The 26,718-nt window shown below is 42.7% G+C and overlaps 1 protein-coding gene and 1 pseudogene across 1 annotated transcript in view; both read left to right on the top strand.

Annotated features, from left to right (window-relative positions):
• ANK2 (ankyrin 2) overlaps positions 1-26,718 on the top strand; it is a 648,733-nt gene that overhangs the window by 213,499 nt on the left and 408,516 nt on the right. The gene's annotated exons all lie outside the window — the stretch shown is intronic.
• Positions 3,378-3,523, top strand: LOC142443857 (U1 spliceosomal RNA; annotated as a pseudogene).

Here is a 26,718-nt window from a genome sequence, read left to right as displayed (position 1 = left end):
CCTCCGGTTCGCCCATGACCATGCTTTAGCCACCACAGACATGTGTGTCCAGATCTCCCCACTACGCTGATCTGTGGGAGGCACTTCTTCCATTCTCCTAAATCTTTGAGATGTGCATGACTAGTGTTGCTTCTGGAAGGTTGCTAATTTTTGTGATCATATCTGTTTCTGGTTGTAATTTTATAATTTTCCAGGGTTGATATTATTTATCTAAGTTGACCCACAAAGCCCCGGGGAAGTTGAAACTTCTAAGATATTGGAACCCCTCTCCAAAGGTTGTGGTTTTCTGGGAGGGACAAACGTTTTCCACTTGGCTGCCAATTAAAAGGCTGGTGGTTCATGTCTTCCCTGTGGCACGTTGGAAAAAAGAAAATCTAGTTATCTTCTTTCTTAAAGTGACAACCACAAAGCCCACATGGAAGCAGCACACCAACATGTGTGATCATGAAGGGCCGAGAGAACCAGGTTTCAAACAACAAAGGTGGGGGAAAAAAATCACATCACCGTGAATGAGGGGAGTGCGTGATGGGGACCCAATGCCCATCTGTAGACAGCTGGACATCCCTTGCAGAGGGGTAGTGGGGAGGAGATGAGTCACTCAGGATTCAGTGTAGCAACAACGAAACTCAAAACCTTCCTCTAGTTCTTGAACTCTTCCTCCCCTCCCAATTATCATGATCCCAATTCTACCTTGCGGACCTGGTTAGATCAGAGGATACACATTGGTACAGATGGGATCTGGAAACACAGGGAATCTAGGACGGATGAACCCCTCAAGACCAGCAGTGGGAGTAGCGACAAGGCTTCTATTCTAATACAAGAGGAGAATGCACATTATCTATACCTTACTTTTAAAATTCTGCACAAAGAGGTTAATAGTCTAATAAAAGAGAAGACTAATGGACAACATTACAGTTTCTTTTATTTATTTTTTCACCCTCCTTAACTTTTAATTGAGAATGGGGTGCAGGTTTAGAAATCAGAGCAGTTTTCCATTCAGAATTTCACACACATTTTCTTCATGTCATTGATCACACCACCACAATGTCATATTACTTATCCTGCTTCCTCCCTGTGTTCCATATTTCTATTCCTCTCTCTTTTCCTGGCCCTAAAATTTTTCTCTCCCCCTATTGGGCTTATATTCTAGTAAGCGAGCAGAAGCATGAATAATATCTTTATTATGTACTGGACAGTATCAGGTGTGAAGAGGAGAATAAACTTGTGAAACGTGAGATGATTTATGATATCCGGGATGGTTCCGAGGGGGAGGATTTAGAGCCAAAGGTGACATTGCTGAGGAAAAGCAGGAAGGAATGGAGGGAAGAAGCATTCCGTGGACAGGAAATACTTTCTTTGTGACTCTGCTGCTCATAATCTCCCCTCCCCCCACCCACTTGGTGATATTACGAGTGACAAGCTTGCAAACCATGCCTGATAATTGTCACTATGATATTCAAAAAAGGATGGGAACATCATGATACAATTTAGTATCAGACATGTGTGTCTGTTTGCACTCTGCTGTTTTCCTGTTCTTTTATTTTGTAAAACTATCACCCTCCCCAAAATGCTAGTACGGAAGTTGTGAATTCATTCCCTAAAGGCGAATCTCAAAAAAAGAAGAAAAAGTGTGAAACTCTGCTGCTCCAGCTTCCTTAGATTCAGCTCTGATTTTCAGCAGTTCCTTGGAAGATTTCAGAATAGGCCTCTGCATATAATGGAGACCAAACAGATTTTATACAACTATTGCTGGTTTCTCAGAAGAAGACCAGCTAGCATGCCAGGAAATTCCCTTTCCTCTCTCTGATGCTAATTCCAAATGAGATAGCTGTTTCAAAGTCAAAGGCTTCACAATAATTGACCCATCACTGTTGTTGTTCGAAGTTCATGTTAGAATGCAGTCTGTTCTGTCCGCGGCGCCCCTATGTACAAGAGCAGGAACACTGCAGGTCCTGCGCCATCCTCACAAGGTAATGTACAAGCCCATTGTTGCAGCCAGGTGTCCATCCTTCTCATTGAGGCTCCTCCTCTTCGCCGCCCTTCTGCTTTACCAAACACGATGTCCTATCCACGGACCAGCCGATCGTCAGAGCATGGCCGAAGGATGTGAGAAGGAATCCTGCCTGTCATGCCTCTGAGGAGCACTCCGGCCTTACTTCTGGCAACACTGATCTTGCTGCACCGGCTTCTGTTCTCCCCCAAGTCCAGGGTACTTTCCATATCTTCTCTATCACCGTAATTCAAATGCCTCAATTCTTCTCTGGTCTTCCTTATTCAGGGCCCAATTTTCACATGCCTATGAGACATACAAAAATACGGCCTGCAGCAGGTGTACCTTAGTCCTCCATGTGACATCCTCGCTGTTCAACGCTTTAAAGAGTCATTACGCCACCCATGTGCTCCAGCCCAACCTGACTCAAATTTAGCACTGAAAACACTTGCAAATAGACAGCTTCTCAGTTCTGCCTAGACCAGTTTAGCCAAAATAACTTTGACCACTTATTTCAGTAACTGAATTTTATTTACTCACTATTTCTGTTTCTTTTAGCGCAAAGTGGCATTATGTACAGATTTTTCCAACATGTTTATTAACATTTTCAAACCAAACCAATCACCACGGAGTTGAATCCAATTCATAGTGACCCCACATTACAACGTAGAACTGCCCCTGTGTGTTTCTGAGACCATAACTCTGTAGGGCAGTGGAAAGCCTTATCTTTCTCCTGCTAAACAGCTGGTACCTTCCAACTTTGGACCTTGGATTATGCATTATAGAAACGTCTGCACTTCCCTATGCATTTGTTAATTATGGTTATATAGAAATGTATTATATTTTAAAGTCTACCTTTGGGGGGCATATAGATTCTAAAGGGTCAGACAAGATATTCAGATAAAGCTGTTCTAAGAATTAACTATGTTTCCAAAGGTTAGAAAGAATGACAATCGGATACTTAAACAACAGAACAGCAGTATCCTGCTTTGACCTAAGAAAATTTGAAGCTTTTCTTCATCTTTTTCTTAAACTTCTGAGCATCTAAATGTTTCCCTGAGTAATTTTATATTATAGATAACGATTGACAAGCATTTTAGAATTCTTTTGTGATCAAGAGTCCAGCAAGCTCACTTCAAAAAGACTACCAGAGGGATTTAAAAAACAAAACAAAATGGGAAAATGCCATTGTCTTTTAATCCCAATCTCCCACAGACCCTTTGAAGCATGTGAGGATGCGTGTGTGGCAAGTTGTCGATCTGCCTATACACAAGATGGCTTAAAACATTGTGAGGAAATGGAATTAAGATATAGATACTTTAGCAGACAGCAAATTAAAACTGAAGGGAAAGTATTTCAATGAGCATCCATTTTCATTTTGCCTTTAAAACTTGGGCCTTAGTAAGGTGGCTTTCCCAGGGCGAGGCTCACCCATTGCACTGCGGGTGTGCTGACCCCTGCGATTTCCCCAAATGTGGGAAACTTGACTGCATAATTTGTGGTAGTGGGGGACTGCGTTCACACTCTCCCCTGAGTTAAAAAGGAAAAAAAAAACAAAACCTTGGGCCTTTCCCATCTGTGTGATGTGTTCACTTGTAAGTCATCCCTGGGGGCTCTAGCACACTCATCTCAGAGGGACGTGCACACAACGCCTAGCCAACATGGAGAGGAGGTTGGGCTGCGCCCAGCAGGTAGCCGTCTGAAACCGCCAGCGTTCCACGGGAGGGGGATGGGGCTTTCAGCCCAGTGGAGAGGGACAGGCTGGGACAATCACAGGGATAGTTCTACTCTGCCTTGCAGAGGCTCTGGGAGTTGGCATCCACTCGATAGCGGTGAGTTCCGTTTTCTAAGTGTTCTTTTTTTTAAATTGTTTTATTTGGGCCTCATACAAGTCTTATCACCATCCATCCATACATCCATTGTGTAAAGTACATTTGTACATTCATTGCCCTCATCATTCTCAAAACAGTTGCTCTCCACTTAAGCCCCTGGCACCAGGTCCTCATTTTTTCCCTCCCTCCCTCCTCCCACCTCCCTCATGAACCCCTGATAATTTATAAATTATTATTTTGTCATATCTTGCCATGTATGACGTCTCCCTTTACCCACTTTTCTGTTGTTCGTCCCCCAGGGAGGAGGTCACATATAGATCCTTGTAATCGGTTCCTCCTTTCCAACCCACTCTCCCTCTACCTTCCCAGTATCACCACTCACACCACTGGTCTTGAAGGGATCATCCACCCTGGATTACCTGTGTTCCCAGTTCCTATCTGTATCAGTGTATATTCTCTGGTCTAGCCAGACTTGCAAGGGAGAATTCGGATCATGATTGTGTGTGTGTGGGTGAGGGGGTGGGGAGGAAGCATTTAGGAACTAGAGGAAAGTTGTATTTTTCATCATTGCTACATTGCACCCTGACTGGCTCGTCTCCTCCCTGAGACCCCTCTGCCAGGGGATGGCCAGTGGCCTACAAATGGGCTTTGGGTCTTCACTCCACACTCCCCTTCTCATTCACTATGGCAAAATTTTTTGTTCTGATGATGCCTGATACTTGATCCCTTTGACACCTCGTGATCGCACATATATGTTAGTTCTTGGTATACCTGGAATCCTAATCCCACTTTACAGTCATGTGACTATGGCCTTCCTTAATTCATTTAGAGCCAACCTGGATAGAAACAATGGAAAACTAAAGCATAATTACAATCTCTTTTATCAACCAGGCTGACAGTACAATTCTCTTAGTGTGTTAGTCTGGGTACATTAGAGAAAAAAATCCACAGAAACTCATATGTATAAGAGAGTTTCATATAAAGGGTAAGTGCACATAAAGAAAACATCCCAACCCAGTGCTGCCCAAGCCCACAAGTCCAACATTAGCCCATATGTCTGACACCAATCCACAAAGTCCTCCTCCATCTCACAAAATACATGCAATGATGCTGACTGCAGGAGGAAAGCCAAATCAGTGAACGTGTAAGAATCTCAATGCGGGCAGGGTTCTCTACACGGCTGCTCCAGCACCCAGGCCTGCATCAGGGTAGGTCCGTATGGCTCCTCCTCAGGGATCTCTTGCAGGAAGTGAGCCTTGCAAGCTGAAGCAGGGAACTGGCTAAGGCAGCTGCACCCTGGTCTGACCATCAGAAAGCAAGAGACCCGAGAACTAGAAAGGCGAGGGTCACTGAGCCATTTATCTTTCTGCCCTTCAATTAACCCCACGTGTATTTATCGGCTAGGTTGGCACAATAAATGTTAACTATCTCACTTAGCCTTCGGGGAATTACATAAATAGAGTTAGTGTCACAAGACTCAAGGTCTGTTTGGGGAAGTATTCACATCATCTCACCTTTCATTGACAGAATGATGCAATGATGAGAATTGAAATATTGGACAGATTCCCAACATTCTACTTTTCCATCCTGAAAGGAGCAGCATTACTGAATTTCACCAAGTTACACAATCGACATAATAAAGCTGCTGCAAAGGGGACACCTCTTCCATCACACAAAACTTTATAAACATAATAAATGCCAAAATTGAGGAAAATAATAGGTCACTCCATACATGTGCAAAGAATATAGAGAATTCAAGTTATAGCTTAAATTTCACACCTTTTTGGGGGGCAGGGCACTAAATAGTAAGCCCATGTCATTAGATGAAACTTCCCACCAGTGACCTAGCTCAGCAAAACCCTACTCCTGCAATGCCGACCCCGACAGCCTCAGTTTCTCCATCCCACGCATCCTGACCTTGAGTTTCCTCAGACACACCCACGCGCTCTCCGCCCTTGCTCCCTTCCCTGGGGACCTTTCCTCTGCCCGAGTGCTCTGTGTGCTGGGCGCCGACTCACTGCTGCGTTCAGGTGCTGGAGCACGCACCACGTTCTCGCAGATGTCCTGTCTGACCCTTCCGCCATCACGCTCTGCGCACCTGACTTCCTGCAGCAGCACAGTGCAGCGTGCTGGGATTCCCCTTCTTCTCAAGGCTATCCACAGTGTGTTATGAGCCGCCCAGCTGATGACACATACTGGAGCCTGAATCATTACGTAGTTGGAGGTGGGGAGGGGGCGAGCAACAAATGCATTTCTGCATGAGAAGGTAATCTTGAATAGCGACCATGGGTGAAATAAACAAAGTGTCTTCCTTTGTGGAACTTCCAGTGTTTGCTTTACACGTCGTGGAGACTTCCCTCTGTTGTCGGGTACCCAGAAGTTGATTCTATCTTGCTGTGGCCTGGTATTGAATGGATGGTAGTGAATTTGTTTCATTTTTGAGAGTAGCCAGGAAATGAGAACAGAAGGGGGGAAATTAAGTCCATATAAAGGCATTTGGAAAATTGTTATCAACACAAAGAGGATCTTCCTCTATTGTAGAGTTTTGAGTTGAATAATATAGCATATGCTAATCTATTCTGCTTTCACCTAAAATTCCTGACGCAGCACCCATTCTCTCAGACAGACACAGGTGTCATTGCCCGTCAGGACTCTAGATTTAATGTCCCTTGTTTACATTTTCTCTTCTTAATGAGTTTGTTTGTGAATTAGCCTAGTAGAGAAAACTTTGAACAAGTTTCCTTGATCCACACAAACAAACAAAACATCTAAAGAAGAGCAACAATAAAAAACAAACAAGCAAACAAAATAAACAACAAATAAAAATAAACAGGCACAACCAACAAGCAAACAACAAAAAATAAAACCTGAGGAAAAACCCATGACACCCAAGAGGACATTCCTTATGACAAGCTTCCATGCCAGGCATTGTGTAACCATAGCCACAGTGACGTGGACTGTGGCAGCATCATTGTGCCATCCTGGAAGACAGATCACTCCCTCTCTTGTGTCTTTGTCCTTCGTGCTGTGTCACTTATATTTTAAAGATGTCAATGACAGGACAAATCTAAATACACCGCCGCTAACCTGCCTCCCACAGAGTGTTAGCTAATGCCGCATATGAATTATTGTTAGAAGATAGGACACTTGAGATTACTAGCTAGTAATCATTGGTCCCAAAATGTGGGACCCTGTGACAATAATAAAAACTACGAAGAATGCCACAAAAGGGCAAATATGGCATGAGAAAGGAAAACTCACTAATTAGAGATTACGTGTGTTAATCGTGGTGGAGGGAATGGCAATGTACAATGTACAATACTAGTGTGGTTAGCACAGCTGGCAGACAAGAGGGGTGCAAGAATCAGGGGCAGTGATGGTGTGGGACTGCTGTGAGCTGGAGGAGACTCGACGGCAGTGTGGGAGACGGCAAGAGGTGCTATGATTCAGAGTTGAATCGATGGCAGTGAGTTATGGTAAATGCATGCAGCGACTAATATCAGACACTCGCTTATGATCTAATGCATAGGTAAATTTGCATATTAATAGTCGAGGGAAGCCAATATTCTTACCTCCATTGGTTTGGTTGTGGGTGTTCAGAGGAGCTGTGGTGATATAGTTTTTAAAGAGCTAGACTGCTAACTCAAAAGTCAATGATCATAACCCACCAGTTGCTTCTTCAGAGAACGAGGGGGTCGTCTGTTTCCATAAAGATGTATTTCCCTGGAAACCTGATGGGGTAGTTCTGCTCCATCCATCAGAGTCAGTTTTAGTCAAGTAGATGGCAGTGCATTTGGTTTCTGTTGGATATTTTCATTGAATATCTCTGCGTACAGATCTGTAAATGCTACATATATGCTCATAGATACACTATTATGTACAAATGGGGCATAGTTACAGAAACTATTCAGAAATCAGAATTGAACTGCAGGATTTGTGGGATAAGGGTAACCCTTAGGAGATATATTTAAGTCAAGAGTCAAAAACAACTCATAAAGATAATGTTCTACATCCTAATCTGGCGAGTAGCATTTGGAGGTTTGAAGGTTTGTGAGGAGCCTTCTAAGAGCCAATATTGGTGGTCTTCCTACTTGAAAAATAAAGAAAACTGAAGACTCAGGAAGCAATTAGTCCACAGGATTATAGGCTGATATGAGCCGCAGAAGAATAGAGATGGTGCTGTTTCTTCCTACTGATCACAATACTCAACTCAAAATGCACTGCCATGCAGTGAGTGCGGACTCAGAGCGACGCCTGTGGGTGCTGGAGACGGTACCTGTCGGCATGAGGAGAAAGCCCAGTCTTTCCCCCCAAGGAGCTGCTCACACTTTCAAACTGCCGACAAGGTAGGTTATTTCCCAACATGTAACCACTGTCCCATCAGGGCTCCATAGGCCCAACTTAAAATTCTGACATTAATTTTGTCTTATTTTCAGTTCTTACCTTCATAATCTGTGCATTCCCCTTTGTAGTCCTCTGAGTAACCATGCTGCTCTGCTCTGCCCTTTGGTCCGATTTACCCTAAATAAAGCATCCAGTATCAATCATTAGCTGCTACTGTAATCACATTACACAATTTCCTTCAAGGGAGCATGTGTTTAGAGGCTGTCTGTGATTACCCGGCTGGCATCCTCCACAGCCGGGAACAAAGATGGGGTATGTGTGCCACAGAAATCTCCTTGGCATTCTTACATGAGGGTGCTTCCAAAAGCTCATGGAAGAATGGGATTGAAAGACAATGAATAATTTTCATGAACTTTTGAAGCCCCTTTGTAGACTTTTCTATTCCTGCTACCCTCTGTACACACACATTTATTCCCCGAGCGGCCCATTTCCACTTGATTTTTTCATTTTGCCTAACCCAATACACACTTTGCTTTTCTGAATAATCTCCAAGTGCCTGGCGCATAATGGTTCTTCTGCTCAAAACCTTGCTAATAATTAATCTCGGTGACACTTTCTAAGGCTTCTCTTTAGTCACACCTGCGTTTCATCCACATGTGTACAGTATCTCCTTCTGCAGTTTGAATTAACGTTATATCGTAGGTCTCTTGTGAAAGCCTGGGGAAGACGGCTTTCTTCTCCAGTGTGAAATCTCTAAGCATAAAGTGCGAAGGGCCTCAAGGACTAGAGGGGACTCATCCAAATTGAGGTCAGTTTGTTGGGTGGAAAGGCAATTTTGAGAGATGAGGTAAAGATGCTATATAACAATGTATTTTATATACTAAGAAATACTCTATAGGTGAACTTATTACATCTTTTATGTGTGCTAATATTTCTCTTTAAAATAATAATATTTAAAGTACTGCTCCTCTTTTTAAATGTATTAGGAGATCAGAGACCATATAATGAATTAGGAAAAGGTAGTTCAAGTAAATACATCAAACAGGATGGTCTTCGTTATGTTGCTCATTGACACTTGAGCGAGATAGGGTACGAGATAACCTAATGTTTTTATTTTGTTTTTTCCTCTCATTATTATGAGGCGCTATAAGTGCCGTGATACATAGTGACCAATGCTTGACACTTGATGTGTGGAGATCAAATGTCCAGCTGAAAGAAACTGCGGTCTCACTTTGCCATATTGTCGCCATGTAGAGTGGAGCTCAGTGTTGTCAGATCTCAGTTTTCAAAAGAATCAAAACATTAGAATTTTCATAATAATCTCTTGACTTTTCCTTCTGAGTTCTAAACCCAAATGGAGAACAACAGAAAAATTGCTTGGGTCAAACTCAGCACAGGGAGACCAGATGAGGCATATCCCGCCCACATCTGGTCCAGGGACTGCCATGACCTGCGCCCTGAGGACTCGATCTGAGATTCCTTCCTGCTTTGATTCGAAGGCTTTTCAGAGGGCTTTGATTCTAAGATCCTTCCGGGCAGGAGCTGTGCTGACTCTTTCCTCCATTCTGTCAATAAAACCTCGTGACAGCCGATCAACAACCGATCAGAAATAACTTTATGAAGATGAGATTTTCATTTGATAGAACTTGCTGTTAGGGACATTTAATGTCTGTCATTGTTTTCAGTGGGAGCTTTGGGAATGCTGAGGGCAGAGTTTTCTAAGAAAAGGCCTGAGTGCTAAGCTGTGGAAGTTGGTTGAGATTGTTTAGCAGCATGCAAAGAAAATGCAGACACGCTGCACAGACCAGGAATGTGCCTAGAGGCGAAGGGCAACGATGGACCAAAGAGAACAGAGTGGTTCATAATGGTGGACTCAGCTGACTGGCTTTTTAGAGCAAGAGACACAATGATCAGTCCAGGGCAGAGCGGTTGGATTTGGCTGAGAGGAGGTTATTGGAAACCTTGCAGAGGGGGGCTCATTTTAGTCATTGGGATGGAAGCCAGTTGGGAGAAGGTTAAAGATGGAGTTAGAGGTGAGAACTTGGAAGCTCCGGAGGTATGTCACATATTCCAAGAGTGTGGCTACAGAGAGGGAAGGGGATCGGAAGAGCGTGGAGGAATCCATGGAGTATTGGAAATGGGGAGCCGCTGTGCTTGCTTCCAATTAGCTGGTGATACGCTCTCTTCCTTGTCCTGGCTGCCCTGGAAAGTAAGTGACTGTCTTCTTTTGACTTGGGTATTTGGTGACTTGTGTGGACTAGTTTATGGTATGGGGAGCTGGAACATAAACTGCCTCGGTGGTTTCTGTACAGGACATTAAATAAAGTCACGCTATGAGCATGTACACCCATTGCAGGAGCCGTGCACCCTTTCCTATGCGTGAATGCCACCCGAGTGTGTAACAGTGTCTCCAGATTCATGGTCTTCCTTCCTTCAAGGTGGGCTCTACTTTAAGGAAAATGTTCCTGTGGAGCCAAGCATAGGCTGTGTCTTGGCGCTGACTGTACAGAACCTGATCTCTCCCTGTTTACGTACAGCTCTGCGGCCGCACCCTGGATCTGCCGCCTTCCTGGGCCATCATTACCTGAGCTGAACCATATGCTCCTGCTCCTGGGACTTGAGCACTTTCTCAGGTTGCCAGGAGCGAAGAAAGAACTCATGTCCCCAGACGCCTTAGAGCCAGTGTCTTTATCTCTATTGTGTAATGCATGTGCCACACTTCGACTTCCACCAGTTTTATATTCTTGGTGGCCTGATTGGTAAAGCAGCTTGGCTACTGGAAAGTGAGCGACGCTCATCTGTTGAGAGGCGTACACATGAGAGAATCAAGTCTTTCTGTGGTTTTGCTTCCCGTTGTTGAAAGCCTTCCAAACTAGAACTGGAGCTTCGGTAAGGAAGGGGCTAGTGCAGCGGTTCTCAACCTGTGGGTCGCGACTCCTTTGGGAGTCGAATGAACCTTTCACAGGGGTCGCCTGATTCATAGCAGTAGCAGAATTACAGTGATGAAGTAGCAACAAAAATAATGTTATGGTTGGGGGCTCACCACAACATGAGGAACTGCATGAAAGGGTCACAGCATTAGGAAGCTTGAGAACCACTGGGCTAGTGGATTTTATTTGGACATGGAGGCATTCGCTGACGTGACTGATGTGTTTAGTTCCAATAACACACTATTGTGTTATTGTCTAATTTTGTGACTTATTGATGTTAAAAGTAGCAAAGAAATTATGATGTCAAAGACATACTGTCCTGGCTTGTTTATTTATTTCCTATTTTCGTCTGGTCACCCTGTACAAGTCAGGCCATTGCTGTCGAGCCAAGACCTGCTCCCGACAACCCCGTGTGTTAGGGAGCAGGGGTGCTGCCACCATGGCTTTTCTTGGCCAACCTCTACAGACGCAGGTTCCTGGTCTTCTCCGGTGGTGCTGCTGGGGAGTAGATTCAAACTACCGACCTTTAGGCTAGCAGTCAAGTGCAAACTGTTTCGTGTAAGGATGGGTGTTCTGTTAAGGTTTTGCTTAGTGGATTGACTCAGAATTCAATCCTCTGTTACCAGGATTCCATAGTTACACTTTAGATAGCTGCTCATGAGCTTTGGAAAGCCCGGTCACTGCTCACCAAAGTAGAATGCAGAACTTTGTCCTTGTGACAATGTGGACAATGGTTTTGGGACACCGGGGGACTCATCTTCTGATAAATGTTGAAAAATACAGGGGACTGCTTCTCAGTCAGTAAAGGTTCGTTTAGTGTCTATCACGATCTGTGCCTCGTTGGCAGTGCTGCACACGTGGCACCTGCTTATCTAGTAGTTGATAGAGCTCTAGTGGTGCAGTAGTTATGCACTGGACTGTGCTCCACATGGTTGGCAGTTCTGAACCACCAGCAGCTCCGTGGGAGAAAGACTGGGCTTACTTCTCTGGTAAATAGTTACAGTCTCGGAAACCCACTATAGGTCTTTCTGAGTCAGCACTGAGTCAATGTCAGTGAATGAGCGATCTAGTATGGCATCTCATAGGCGAGCTGGCCACGTGAGCGAGTGCAAGAGAATGGGGGTGAGTCTGTGGTAGGGAAATGCCAAATAGCATTAGAGTAGCAGGTAGGCAGCCGGCTGATCCAAGGGGACAGAGATTGTTTCTCAGAGGAAGTCACCACTGGGCTAACACCTTAAGAAGTAGCCAATGCTATGCCAGTAGACCTTGTTGCCCCTCAAACTCTAGCCCTGAGCCTCCAGGCCCAGTGACTCATTTCCTCAAGATGCCTGCTTATGTCTAAGAACTTTTCATTTCATAGCTCTGCTCCCTGTGTGCTCTGCCATATGCATGGATGTATTTGCAGCAAAAGGAAAAATCTCTTAATCTGGTCATTGTGGTGGAGTGAAATCTCTTAATCTGGCCATTGTACCCATGTCTCTCAACTCCCACCCAATCATTAGGTGGGACTATGCAAATGAATTTGCATGTTGTGGTTAGGTGCCATGGAGTCAGTTCTGACCCACAATGATCCTATGAACAACAGAACCAAACACGGCCTGGCCCTGCCCCATCCTCAGAATGGTTCTTATACCCCAGCCCATTGTTGCAGTTACAAGGTCAAACCATGTCCTTGAGAACCTTGCTTTCCTTTGCTGCTCCTCTACTTTACCAAACATGATGTCCTTCTCCAGAGACTGGTCTTTCCTGACAACATACCCTAAGTATGTGAGATGCAGTCTCCCTATCCTTGCCTCCAAGGAGCATTCTGGCTGTACTTCCTCCAAGACAGATCTGGTTGTTCTTTTAGCAGTCCATGGTACTTTCAATATTCTTCTCCAGCACCATAGTTCAACTGCATTAGGGAGTTTTTCCTCATACTAGGATGCATATAGGGAGTTAGTACCACTCCCTGAGGGGATGGTCAGGTTTTGTTAACCATCCCTCGCCTATGAGGATGAGCCATCTTTGAAGCAGGGGCGGAGAAATAAAGCTCACGAGCCTCTGAAGAGCAGATTCTGGATCTCCGTCTGAAGCAGTTCAGACCAGAGGTCACAGAAGCCGTGACTGAGAGTTGATGGCATAGAGCAAGGGAAGTCGTGCCAGCACCGTGGCACAGCACAGCAGGTGGGCTTCTGCTCCAGGACGGGAGGGGCCAGGAGACCCCATGGCCCAGAAGCTGAGGACCAGAGGGACTTGCTGGCTGGCTGAGGAGAGGGGTTGCTGTGGAGCAGTGACTATATCCTTACTGTTTGCTGATCCTGATTTTAGGAACCAGTTAACTCCCTTAATTGTGAGTATTCATTGTGAGTTCTTACGTAGCCATTGCACTGAATTATTGAGTGACTTGGGATGAACACTTGCTATCAGAATAGGTAAAGATGAATGGCAAGTGTCTGAACCCTGCCTTGTGGCAATAGGGAAGTGAGGGGAGGTCAGATGTGGCCCCCCTACCGTGTACAGCAAATATCTTCTGTTCATATATATATATATATATATTTTTTTCAGGTAGACGCTCACTGTTTCTCTCACACCTATTTGCTTATGTTTTTTATCCATCTACTTGTGGATCACCATTGTTACTAGATTGTGAATACACAACAATATTTGCCTGTGAGAGGATCTTTTATTAAGTTCTTACTTAGGGTCTTAACTCAAGTTCCAACCCTATGTTACCAATTTGAACTGTTTGCTTTGAAGTCGATTTCAGGTCAAGAAATCCAGAATAAATGAGAAGAATGCAGTTTTTGAAGTGTCTGAGCATTCTATCTCGGGCAAAGGAAAATGAACATTGTTCACATGACACAGAATATCTTTTGCTAACTTTGGAGAGCCAAAGACCACTACGTCAATTGTTTTTTGAGTTATGTGAACTCAAGATGTCTCTGACATGTAATTGGGTCTCATCCATATATGTAGTCTCCTCCAGATAGGGAATTGGAAAAGTGGACTCAATCATTGCACATCAATATACATTCATATATTCAAATAGCAGGCTAGTATGTGTCCTTGATACAATCCAGCTTCTGAAGTCATGATCATATTTGAGTGTTGACACGATTGAGTGAATTTAGAATATGAAAATAATCTGCATTCAGGCACTTTAAAAACAAGGGTAGATTGTATATTATTTGTTGATCATTTGTAACATATATAATAATTAAAGAAAGTAAATTATTCTGAAGCAGGACATTTTATGATATATGAGACCGCGGGTATTTTTACAAAGATACTCTTGAACTAATGTAGAGATGCTGCTTTAAGAAAAATGTTGTTCCCAGGGACAAGGGAACAAAAAGTGAACTATAATCAATGGAAGGAAGGTCGTAGGATGCCTAGTGGGGCTCAATCAAGACCAATGCAGCAGCGAGGAACTAGTAAACATGAGTGAAGGCCGAACATGACGGTGGGACAAGAGGGAAGTAAAAAGGAAATAGAGGAAAGAACCAGGAGGCAAAGGACATTTATAGAGGCCTAAATACAGGCATGTACATATGTAAATACACATATAACAAGAGGGGAATAGAACTATGTACTCATACCTCTATATTAAGAATTAAGGTTTCAGATGGACATTGGGCCTTGACTCAAGTACTCCCTCAACAAAAGAACACTTTGTTCTAACAATCCGGCATACTGTTATGCTCACCTTCCCAACACGATCAGTGAAGACAAAATGGGTGCATAAGCAAATATGGTGAAGAAAGCTGATGGTGCCCGGCTCTCAAAAGACATAGCATCTGGGGTCTTAAAGGCTTGAAGATAAGCAAGTGGCCATCTTGCGGAGAAGCAACAAAACCCACATGGAAGAAGCACACCAGCCTGTGTGATCATGGGGTGTCGATGGGATCAGATATCAGGCATCTAAGACCCAGAACAAAACCATACCCAAGGTGAATGTGGTTGGGGTGGTGGGGTGGGTGTGGGCATCGAGTGGGGACCCAATGCCCATCTGTAGACCATTGGACATTCCCTCACAGAGGGGTCACAGGGAAGAGATGAGCCAGTCAGGGTGAACTATAGCAACAATGCAACACACAACTTTCCTCTAGTTCTTTGGTGCTTCCTTCCCCCCCACTGTCATGACCTGAATTCTACCTCAGAGCAGAGCATGCACACTGCTACAGATAAGAGCCTGCAATGCTGGGAATCCAGAATAGATAAACCTCTCAGGGCCAAAGGGAGAGTAGACATACCAGGAGGATTAGGGGACAGTGGGGGGAAAAAGGGGGATTCCATCACAAGGATCAATCTAGAATCCCCTCCCAGTGAAACGAATAATAGAAAAGTGGGTGAGGGGTGACAGAGGACAATGTAATATATGGAAATAACAATAATCTATAACTTATCAAGGGTTCGTGAAGGAGGGAGGCCAGGGGAGGGATGGAGAAGAAATGGGGAGTTGATATCAGGGGCTCAAGTGGGAAGAGAATTCTTTGAACACGATGGCAGCATTTGTGCAAATGTGCTTGACACACTTGATGAATGCATGGATTGCTATAAGAGTTGTAAGAGTCCCCAATTTAAAAATATAGAACAAAAAATGTTGCTTTGGAGTTTGCAGCCATAGCAATCAGTCGTTCTGAGTCAAATAGATCAAATGAGTTCACACGAGCAGATCAGAGTTAAACACTCTCAATATGAGGGGTTTCAATAAATTCTTAGGAAAATCCCATTATCCTTTAGTTTTATTTTCACATGAATTACTGGAAGTCCTCCTTGTTGGTAGGGCATGATCCTAATATATTTCACCTCGTTTTTTTAAAAAAAATCATTCAGCATTTTAAAAATTGCCTCTAAAATTAAAAAATACCCAAAGAGCACAGATAGCTATCTAATATACATGAGTTTGTTTTCGGTATTTCACATTTACAATGGTACAAGAAATAATATAGGATTTTTTTCTGTGTAACCAATATACCGACGTTCTGTGTTACCGGCAGTAAGTAATGTGGAAGCCTGAGGTGGGAGTAACACTGGCGGTGACTGTGAAGGGTATGTGTGTCATGGTTGGCCTATGATCTTCAGTGATTGAGCACTGATGCAACAACGTAGTCCTCCTCCGTCCTGTGATCTTCTGAGGTCCTCCTCTCTTTTTGCACAATGCTAATTTTCACACAATGACCTGATTTTTGGAACATAAACATGCTGAAAAATAAAGGTTGTATGCATAGGAAAATAAATAGACTTTTACTCTGCGAAGCATTCTTTGGAAACAATAGGCAGCAGATTTTAGTGTACCAGTCCAAAGATAGCCCATGAATTTACAAGCAAATATGTCCATATACTGTATACACTCATGTATAATCTGAACGTTTCAGCATATTTTTAATGCAGTTTTTGTGGTAAAATTAGGTGCCTCGGCTGATATTCGGGTTGGCTTGTCCTTGAGTATAAACTGTCACCTTTCTTTACAAACAAATGACAGTAAACCACTAACTGTTTTCCATGCATTTTTTAAAGTTAATGATAAAGGTTAGAAATACTGTTAGGTGCCACTGAGTCAGTTCTAACTCATAGCAACTATACGCACAACAAAACAAAACACTGCCCGGTCCTGCCCCATCCTCACAATTATTCTTATGCTTGAGCCCATTGTTGCAGCCACGGTGCCCATCCGTCGCCTTGAGGAACTTCTTAGTTATTGCTGTCCCTCTACTTTACCAAGCATGATGTCCTTTTCCAGGGACTGGACTCCCTCGACAACATGTCCAAAGCACATGTGACCAAGTCTTGCCATCCTTGCCTCTAAGGAGCTCTCTAGGCATACGTCTTCCAAGACAGATTCATCGGTCCTTGTAGCCGTCTACGGTACCTTCAGTGTTCTTCACCAGCTGCGCAATTCAAACACATCAGTCCTTCTTCCAGTCCTCCTTATTCAACACCCAACTTTCTCATGCCTATGAGCCCATTGAGAATAGCATGGATTTATCCATCTTTCACATGCCTATGAGCCCATTGAGAATAGCATGGATTTGGTCAGGCGCCCGTTAGTCCTCAAAGTAACCACTTTGCTTTCAGTCCTTTAAAGACATCTTGAGCAGCAGATTTACTTAATGCAACATGTCTTTCGATCACTTGCCTCCATGAGCATTGATTGTCGATCCACGCAATACAAAATCCTTGGTAACGTCAACCTTTTCTCCGTTTATCATGATGCTACCTGTTGGTCCACTTGTGAGGATTTTGGTCTTCTTTACATTAATTCATAATCTATACTGAAGGTTGCCATCTGTGATCATCATCAGCAAGGGCTACCATTTCTGCCTCTCTCAGTGAGCTTCACATTGAAGGTTATTAGTAATCCTTCCTCTAATCCTGAAGTTTCATTCTTCTTCATAGATCTCACCTTCTTTGGCAATCTGCTCAGCTTAAAGATCGAATCAGGGTGGTGAGAGGATACAACCCTGACACACACCTTTCCTGATTTTAAAGCACGCAGTTTTCCTTTGTTCCGTTCCAACAACTGCCTCTGGATCCATGTACATGTTCTGAATGTGCACAATGAGGTGTTCTGGAATTCTCTTTTATTCCCTTAAGGCTACCCATAGTTTCTTATGATCTACACAGTCGAATCCCTTGGCACAGTCAATGAAATGCAAGTAACATCTTTCCAGTAACCTCTGCTTTGAGCCAACGTCTATCTGACATCAGCAATGATAGCCCTTGTTCCACATCCTCTTCTGAATCTGGCCTGAACGTTTTGGTCAGTGTACTGCTGCAACCACTGTTGGATGGCCTTCAGTAAAATGATACTTGCATGTAATGTCGACGATATTGTTCTGTTGTTGAAGCATTCTGTTGAGTCTCCTTCCTTTGGAATTGGTACAAATATGGATCCCTTCCAGTCAGTTTTCCAAGTCGTTGCCTTCTAGATTTCATGGCGTAAGATAAGTGAGTGCTTCATTACTTTGTTGAAACATTTCACTTGGTATTCCATCAATTTCTGGAGCCTTGTTTTAGGCTAGTGCTTTCAGTGCAGCGTGGACATCTTCCTTCAGCGCCATTAGTTCTTGTTCATACGCTTCCTCCTGAAACAGTGGAATGCTGACTAGTTCTCTTTGTGCAGTGACTCTGTGCATTCTTTCCATCTTCTTTTGACGCTTCTTGCATCATTCAATATTTTTCAGTTTTGAAACTAAAGGCTTACATATTTTCTTGAGTTCTTTCAGTTTCAGATATGCTGAATAGGTTCTTCTGTTTGGGTTTTCACACTCTAGGTCTTTGCACATTTCCTCATATTTTGCTTTGTTTTCTTGAGCTGCCCTTTGAAATTTTTTGTTCTGCTCTGTGACTTTATCATTTCTTTCATTTGCCTTAACTATTCAATGGTTAAAATTGTGTCCATCTTTTTTGGATATCCATTCGATCTATTTTCTGTTGCTTGGTTTGTTTTTTTAAACGACCTTTAACTTTCTTCATGAATGATGATCTTGATGTCCACCCAGAATTCATTAGGTCTTCTGACATGAGTGTTCAATCGCTTCTTAAAATTCAAGTGGGATATTGGAGCGTCCTTTGGCTCTTGTGGACTTGTTGTGATATTCTCTAGCTGCAACCTGAACTTACATATGAGCAATTACTGATCCCTTCCACAGCTGGCCCCATATCTGGTTGTCAGCTGCTGGCATTGAGATTTTCCATCATCTCTTCCCTCAGGTAGAGTCAGTTTAGTTTCTGGGAGTTGAAATCAGGTGTTTGATATGACCAAATAATTGGTTTTGCAAAATTCTATCACATGCTATCCAGCTATGTTTCTATCAACAGGCCCATATTTTCCAACTCTTATTCTTTCCTCTTTGTTTCCAACATTGGCATTCCAATCACCAATAATTACCAGTGCATCTCAATGGCACGCTTGATCAATTTGAAGACTGGTAGAAACCTTCAATTTCTTTATCATTACTGATTGGTGCACAAATTTGAATAATAGTTGCACGTATTGGATCTCCTTGTATTCAAATAGACATTATCCTATCAGAGACAGCAGTGTATTTTAAAGGAGCTCTTGAAATGTCCTTTTTGACAATGAAGGTGATACCATTCTTCTTGATTATGTCACTCTGGCAGAGTAAAGCATATATCTTTTTTTCTGGTTCAGAATGCCCGATACCTGTCCATTTCAGCTCACTAATGCCTACAATATCAATTTTGATGAGATTCATTTCAATTTTAATGACTTCCAATTTTCCTAGATTCATACTTTGTATATTCCACGTTCCTGATACTAATTGATGTTTTCAGTGGTTTCTTCTCATTTTGTGTTACACTTCACCAGCAAATGAAGGCTGACTTCTCCAAGTTTTACTCCATCCCTGTCATTATGGTTGCATCCACTTTGAGATGGTAGCTCTGGGTCGGTTATATTTTGAGTGTTCTCTGACCTGCAGAGCTTATCTTCTGGAAAGATATCTAACAATTGTCTGCTTCTATTCATGAGGTTTTCAGTACCTGACAATATTTTCATGCAATCCATAAAGTTTTCCATGACTAATTTCTCTGAAATGGACAGCCTATTCCTTCTTTGTAGTCTGTTCTTAGTCTGGCAGCTCTGCTGAAACCTGTTCCCTTTGGGTGACCCTGCCAGCATTTGAATTATCAGTGACAACATTCAACAACACAGCAACACAGAAGCCAAGACTGTACAGTACAACAAACGGACAGCCAACTTGTGGGCACATTTAGGGGGTTAATTCAAAGAGATCCTGTAGAACACAGTAGAACTGCTCCTCTGGGTTCCCCAAACTGAAACACTTTACTAGAGTAGAAAACTTTATCTTTTCCCTGGTGGGGTAGCTGGTGATTTTGAACTCTTCACTTTGTGGTTAGCAGCCCCGCAGGTAACCTAGTAGGCCTCCTTCAATCACTCCTTCAATAAGTGTCCTCTACCCCTTGTTTGCCTGCTCTTGCCTAGCCGTTTGGTGAGAGTTACAGAGATGATGGCTAGAAGAGCCATGCCAAGTAGTTTCCCTTCACTACCCGAGCACACTGTAGTACTTAATGTCATATAACAATGCAGGCTTCCTTTCCATTACTTGATTTGAAATAAAAATGCATGATCAAACTTGCATCAACCTGTTACTAAGGATCTAATCCTTCACAGGAAGTCTAAATAGTTGCATTTACTATCTAGAATAAAAATACACACTTGGAAGTAGGAGGAGCCTTCGTGGTGTAGTGGTTATGAGAAGAACTCCGATCCACATGGTCGGCAGTTAGAAGCCACCAGCAGCTCCTTGGGAGAAAGACTGGGCTTTCTACTCCCAAAAACAGTTAGTCTCTGAAACTCACTGGGGTGTGCTATGTGCCAGCATTGACCCGATTGCAGTGAGCTGGGATCAAGTGTACTTTGTGAATTATAAATCCTACCAAAAGGGGAAAGATTTTGATTGTCGAGAAAGTTAATAATGAAAGTGAAGTATGTAGTTCATGGTCAGAAGTAAATATGTTAATAATAGTAGTAATAATAATAAAATAACTTTTAGAGACGTGTCATTATCGAGAGACTAGAGAGTCCTACATTTGACCCCCTTGATATTTCCTTAAACAAGATGGTCATCTCTACCCTAGCCGACTGTTTAGAAGGTGAGAGAATTCCGCTGGAAGGCAGGAGCCACGTATTTGTACATCTACAGCTCAGTTACCCTCTTAAAGGAGAATAAACCAGGAACTGGGGGTGGGGGGGTCTGCTTAATTTATATCTTTCCAGATGACCTGGGAACAGCAATCTAGACTATATGTATCAGATGTGTACTTGATGCTCAAATTAGATGATTGCCACAGAATAACATTAAAATGGAAATACTCTTACAAAGAAAGAGCATAAAAAGTTCCATACGGAGGTATCCGATGTCCTTGATAATGTAAACACACAGGATTGCTTTAACACAGGAAGCGAAGGACATGACCAGGAAAAACAAACAAACCATTCTTCTGTAGATTAACTATGCGTCAGCAGGTCCCTCCACTGTTCTTTCAACATCTGCACCATGCTGGCATAGAATTTGTATGAATTCTCTGTTTGTGAATGGCCAGTGTCCTTTAAGGATTTGGAGAGAAAACCGAACAGTGTTCAAAAAATAGTCTAAATGACAGGAAAGAAAGAAAAAAGCAGGTCATATGTGTGTACAGGTTTATAAAATTATCATAGTTTCAGCAAGAATTTTTAAAAGACGTTAGGGATGATGTATATAGATATTTTTAAGTATAGATAAGGGATTTGCTTTGCTTGATTTTGTAAGAGGTAGACCGATCGTTTCTTCTCTTATTCTAAGGTGAAGGGAAAATGGTTTTGGTGGAAGCCAGATAACCCCTCGGTAGCCTTTCAGGGTTAGACACATCAACAGGGACCCAGAGAAGAGTGGAATTCCCACGAAGCGTGACTAAGAATGAACAGTTATGTTTCCTGAAGACTAGAGACATTTACTTGGTTGAAAGATACTTAGTAGATAGCTTGAATGGTCTGCCAGCTCTGTTAATGTAGTGTGAAGTTTGCGCCCCCAAATTCCTGGAGATAAATAATAAATTTCCCTTGAAAATAACTAGCAATAAGATAAAATTAAATCAAACCAAACCAGAGTATATAGCATTGTTTAATTAGGAGAGGCCTATGGAGATGCCTCAGGGGAAAAAAGTCTATAATTAAATTATTAATGGCACAAACATTTCTTTCTGTTTTGTGTTATCCCCCACCCCTGCCCCAACTCCCATCCCCTGAATTATCCATTTGTCTTGCTTTAGATTTATTTATTTAAAGAGAGAGGGGATGCCTGGGGACTGCTGCAGTATAGTGGGCAGATGGACTGATTGCTTGCCTATTAGTAAGCTGGAATGGTTGGATTTTAAACTTCTTCCTAAGGGACAGAAACCACCTCAAGTGTGGTTTACATAATTATTGAAATGTAATTTAAAATAAAGATATGATTTTATCTATCATCCCTCTTCTCTCTCCTATTATTTTTCTTTTCTTCCATATGCGTTATTTTATTTGTGGTATGGCAGTTTTATTCCAGGGTTTAGTGTTATCACTGATGAATCCTTAAGTAGACCAGTGGTTTGTTCTTTTGTCCCTTTGTCATCTGGAGGGGACAGATGTAACTGCAGGGTTCAGCAGGAGGTAACTAGGGGGAGCCTCTCATTAAAGAAGACTCAGGCAATCCCATCTGAACATCCCCCTGCCCATTATTTTGTGATTTCTGAACACAGGGTGAATAAAATAGTGAAATTCTTAGTATCAAAATTAAGAGTATGCAAATATCACCGTCAACCTCATGTGTGTTTTTCCCCTTTATTGCATTTCCCCTTTTCTGAAATCATGCGTATTTACTCGTTACTCACAGTATGTCTAGAGGTAGTAACAATTAGCTGTAACTATAATGTGGTTAATTGGTAGCGTAGCTTTGTTATGAGTCCAATAGAGTACTTTATAAGTAAAGTGCTTCTGAAACTAATACAACTCAGGAACCCATGGCAGGCATGTGAATCTTATCCCACATAAACCAAAGCATTGCTTTGACTGTAATTAGTAGTTATCGTTACTGTATTCACTGGTAGCGCTGTCAAGGTCAGGGCTTCAAACTCAATGGAGAAAGTTGAGGCTTCCCAGAAAGAGTTGCCTTCCCGGAAGCCATCTCGAGGGTCAGTATGAGTTGAAATCAACTCAATGGCAGTGGGTAGGAGTCAGAATGGACTTGCTGGCTGTGGGAAGCAGCCTTACTATCATAGTGACTTCTGTGTTCATCAGCAAACCCAAAGTCAGTCATTTGAACCCACCAGCTGCTCTGCTAGAGAACGATGGCCAGTCGACTTCCATAAAGATTTACAGCCTGGGAAACCCTGCGGGGAGTTCTAGTCTGTCCTGCTCAACTGCAGTTGTAATTGACTCAATGGAAATGGATTGGGGTAAGTTAGGCATTTACTACTCATTGACTGCACATATTGATTGAAAAATATACACAACGCAAAACCACATATCTGCTTTTTTTAGAAGGAAAAAACATATAGAAAGAGTCCTCCTCTTATTTTCTCTATCTTTTTTTCCTAATATATCCGACACATTGAAAACTTGCTGTTGAGTAGACTTGCCCCACATCTGGAGCATGAACCGAGAGGGAAGTGGAGGCATGGGTTAAATATACGGGTTATAAAATAGTGGCAATGGGAGTTAAAGGACACATGCTGCCTGCCCCCCCCCCCAATACCCTCCCCCACTCCATGGTACCCCCTGGGGTTTATTTTTGTTGGCTACTTAGCCTCACTGAGCCACAAGTGCCCTCTCCAAGAACAGGTGGGAAGCAATGAGAATGTGTCCATTGAGAGTTAAGGGGTGGACTCAGGGTGATAATCAAGGTGAGGCCTTCTTGTGAATGGCAAACACTGTAATCCCTGTTTGATTTCTCATAAAGAATTGGATCCCATTTGTGAGACTAGGAGCAACGAGATACAAATCCTCTTTGCTTCTAAATTGCCCCATTTGATACTATTGGTATTGGAGAGCCAGATACAGACTCTCTAGGGGCTTTTGTGTGGTTCTACAATCTTCTCCTGAACAGTGACATGGAGGCAATGGTGTTCAGTGATGGAATTCTCACTTTCCATGAGGGAGACCTGAGTTCAATCCACAATGTACTTCGCACACAGGCACCACCCACCTGCCAGGGCCTGTGATGCTCAGTTGATTTCAGTGGCGCTTTCCAACTGCAATGGAAGGAAGGCCTGGTAATGTACCCCCAAATCAGCTGATGAAAACCTATGGGGTATAGTGGTCCAAGCACAAACTGAATGCGGGATTCAGAGCACGGATTTATTTTACTTTGCCCAAGGGCCCCATAAATCAGGGAAAACTCAACGGCAGTTTACAACAATGAAGGCTGTCGCAGGGCTATTGCTCAAAGGCAGCTTTTCTATATTCCCAAGTGTTTGATACTAGTGAAAAATTGAGGAGTTATTTTAGAGATTAAAAAAAGTACATCTTAAAACAAAACCGGTGTCATTTGTTTTGTATTATTGTAGGAGACAGACACCCTGCTATTCTCTCCTCTGATTCAATAGTGTTTCCAATCTGAGCGAGAAGATTCACACAGACACTTGTGGACATCTGCTCTCAGCGCTCAGCTGAAACAGTCTTCCTCTGTAGAGAAAAGCACAGAGCTGCTGCAGGAGAGTTGAGTTTGGGAGAGAGTTTCAGAGCAGGATCCTGGTTGATTTCCTCAAAAACCTCGCTGCCCTCAAGTCAATTCTGAGTCTTAGCAACACTTTCGGATTGAAGTGAACAGCTCCTTTGGGTGGACTGGACTTTTAAATTTTTATGGGAGCAGACAGCATATCTTTCTCCTGCAGAGACACGTGTGTGTTCAAATCACTGACCTGGGAGTTACCAGCTCGATGCTTAGCCCACTGTGTAAGACAGGGTTCTCTAGAGAGAAAAAAACAGATTGCTAATAATTATATATATATATATATACATATTTATAAAGATAGATATATAATACAAGAAATGAACAGTTAAATTATAAAGCAGTACAAATGGCTCAGTGCAACTCACTCCCGTGAGAGAGTTGTGAGACACTGGCAGCCCTTCAAGTTTGAGGGCCACCAGGTAGTCCTCTAGAGAGAGCTAGGCTATCCCAGCACAGGCAGCAAACAGCAAGGCAGGTCATCAACCGTCAGCCAGGTCACCAACTGTCAGTCCCCAGCTCAAGAGATGTAAATTCCAATTGTGTGGCAAAGGAGGTCTTAAAGGGACTTCAAATTACAGCAACACAGTTCAAAGCTTGCAAATTGAGGCACAGAACAAGCAAGGCAGCTGCACATTGGTCCGATGATCAAAGAGTGAGAGACAATAGAGGCGAGGCTCACCGAGCCATTTATCTCTCCGCCCTTCAATTAATCCCACATGTGTTTATCGGCCAGGCTGGCACAATAAGCTATCTCACCCATTATGTCAACAAGACTCCTTTAGCCATTGTGCTGTAAGACAACTCCCAAAATCAGGAAAAGTATCCAAACCCATTGAAACACAAATCGGTTTCATATGTCCACATCACAGTATTTAAATGGTCACAGATTACATTTGAGAAAAATGAACCAACTTCTTTCCTTTTTGGAAAGCTACACGCTCTCTGATTTTAAGGGAGCTAGAAGATAGGGATTTAAAGAACATCATATGACTACCTTGAAATACGGACAGGGCTTCGCCACCCCAATTTAGTAATCATTTTATTGAGGCTCTTCCAGATATCATAACACTCCATTATTCAATTAGATCAAGCATAATTGTACAATAGCTACCACATTGAGTTTCAAAACATTTTCTTTCTTCTTGAACTCTTTGATATCAGCTCCCCTTTATCACCTCCCCCACCCACCCTACCCACCAGGAACCTTTATTATTCTTATTATATTTTATTATTGTTTTTGTTTTGGCTATATCTTAGCCCATCCAATATATCCACTCACCTACAATTCTGTTATTCACTCCCCTCATGTGGGGCTATACAGCCATCCTTGCTATCAGCTCCCTACCCCTCAACCCCCCCCCCCACTTCTCTTCCTGTATCCTCAGGAAATCATTACTCCTGTTACTGTTTCTAAAGGGTTACCTATCTTGGCTTTCATACATCGAATGATCTTATTATACAAATGAGCATACACAGATCAATGGGGTAAAACAAAGACCACAATAGTGAGGGGAGGAAATATTAAAAAACTAGAGGATAGTTATATGTTTCATCAGTGCTGTACTGCACCCTAGATATATCATCCCTTCTGTGTGGCCCTTCTGTGAGGGACTGCCCAGTTATCTCATAGGTGGGTATCAGGTCTCCATTTTGTCATGCTTCTTCTCATCAATTTGGTTGCTTGTTTTTGAACTTATGATATGTATCCCATTGACACCTCATGATCACACAGAATGGTGTGCTTCTTCCATGTGGACTTTCTTGCTTCCCTGCTAAATGGTTGCTTACTTAACTATAAGCTTTAAGATCCCAGATGATATATCTTTTAATTGACAGACACCATCAACTTTCTTCACCACATTAACTTATGCACCCACTTTGTCTTCAGTGATCGTGTCTGGAAAATGAGTATAATACAGATTCACATATGAGAACAAACCGTTCTTGTGCTTAGATAAGATTTAACTAGAGGCCCAAAGTCCGTCTGTTTCCTTGTTGTATTTACATATATATATATAGATAAATCTATTTTTATATATTTACATATCTATATTTATACCTCTCTCTATAATTTTTACTTTCTTGTTCTTTCTTCTTGCCCCACTATCATGTTTACCCATCATTCACCTCTCAGTAATTCCTCTTAGATACATTTTGATTGATCAAACACTACCAGGAACACTCTACCCTCCTCACTGGCAAGTTTAGACCCCTTGCTCTTCCCCTGTCCCTGTCATTTTTGGATTACTGCTCACCTCCCCTGGCTTCCTCCCCTCCTGTACCCCAATGGAACCTTTGGTTCCCTTCTCTGTCCTCTTTAAGATTGCTTATCCTGCCTATCTTGTATAGCTAGACACCAAGAGAGAAAGAGAGAGAGAGAGTGCAAATAGTTCCAAGTCTAACTG

The sequence above is a fragment of the Tenrec ecaudatus genome, chromosome 3 (assembly GCF_050624435.1).
Source record: "Tenrec ecaudatus isolate mTenEca1 chromosome 3, mTenEca1.hap1, whole genome shotgun sequence".
NCBI lineage: Eukaryota > Metazoa > Chordata > Mammalia > Afrosoricida > Tenrecidae > Tenrec > Tenrec ecaudatus.
This window is presented reverse-complemented; position numbering and strand designations above follow the sequence as displayed.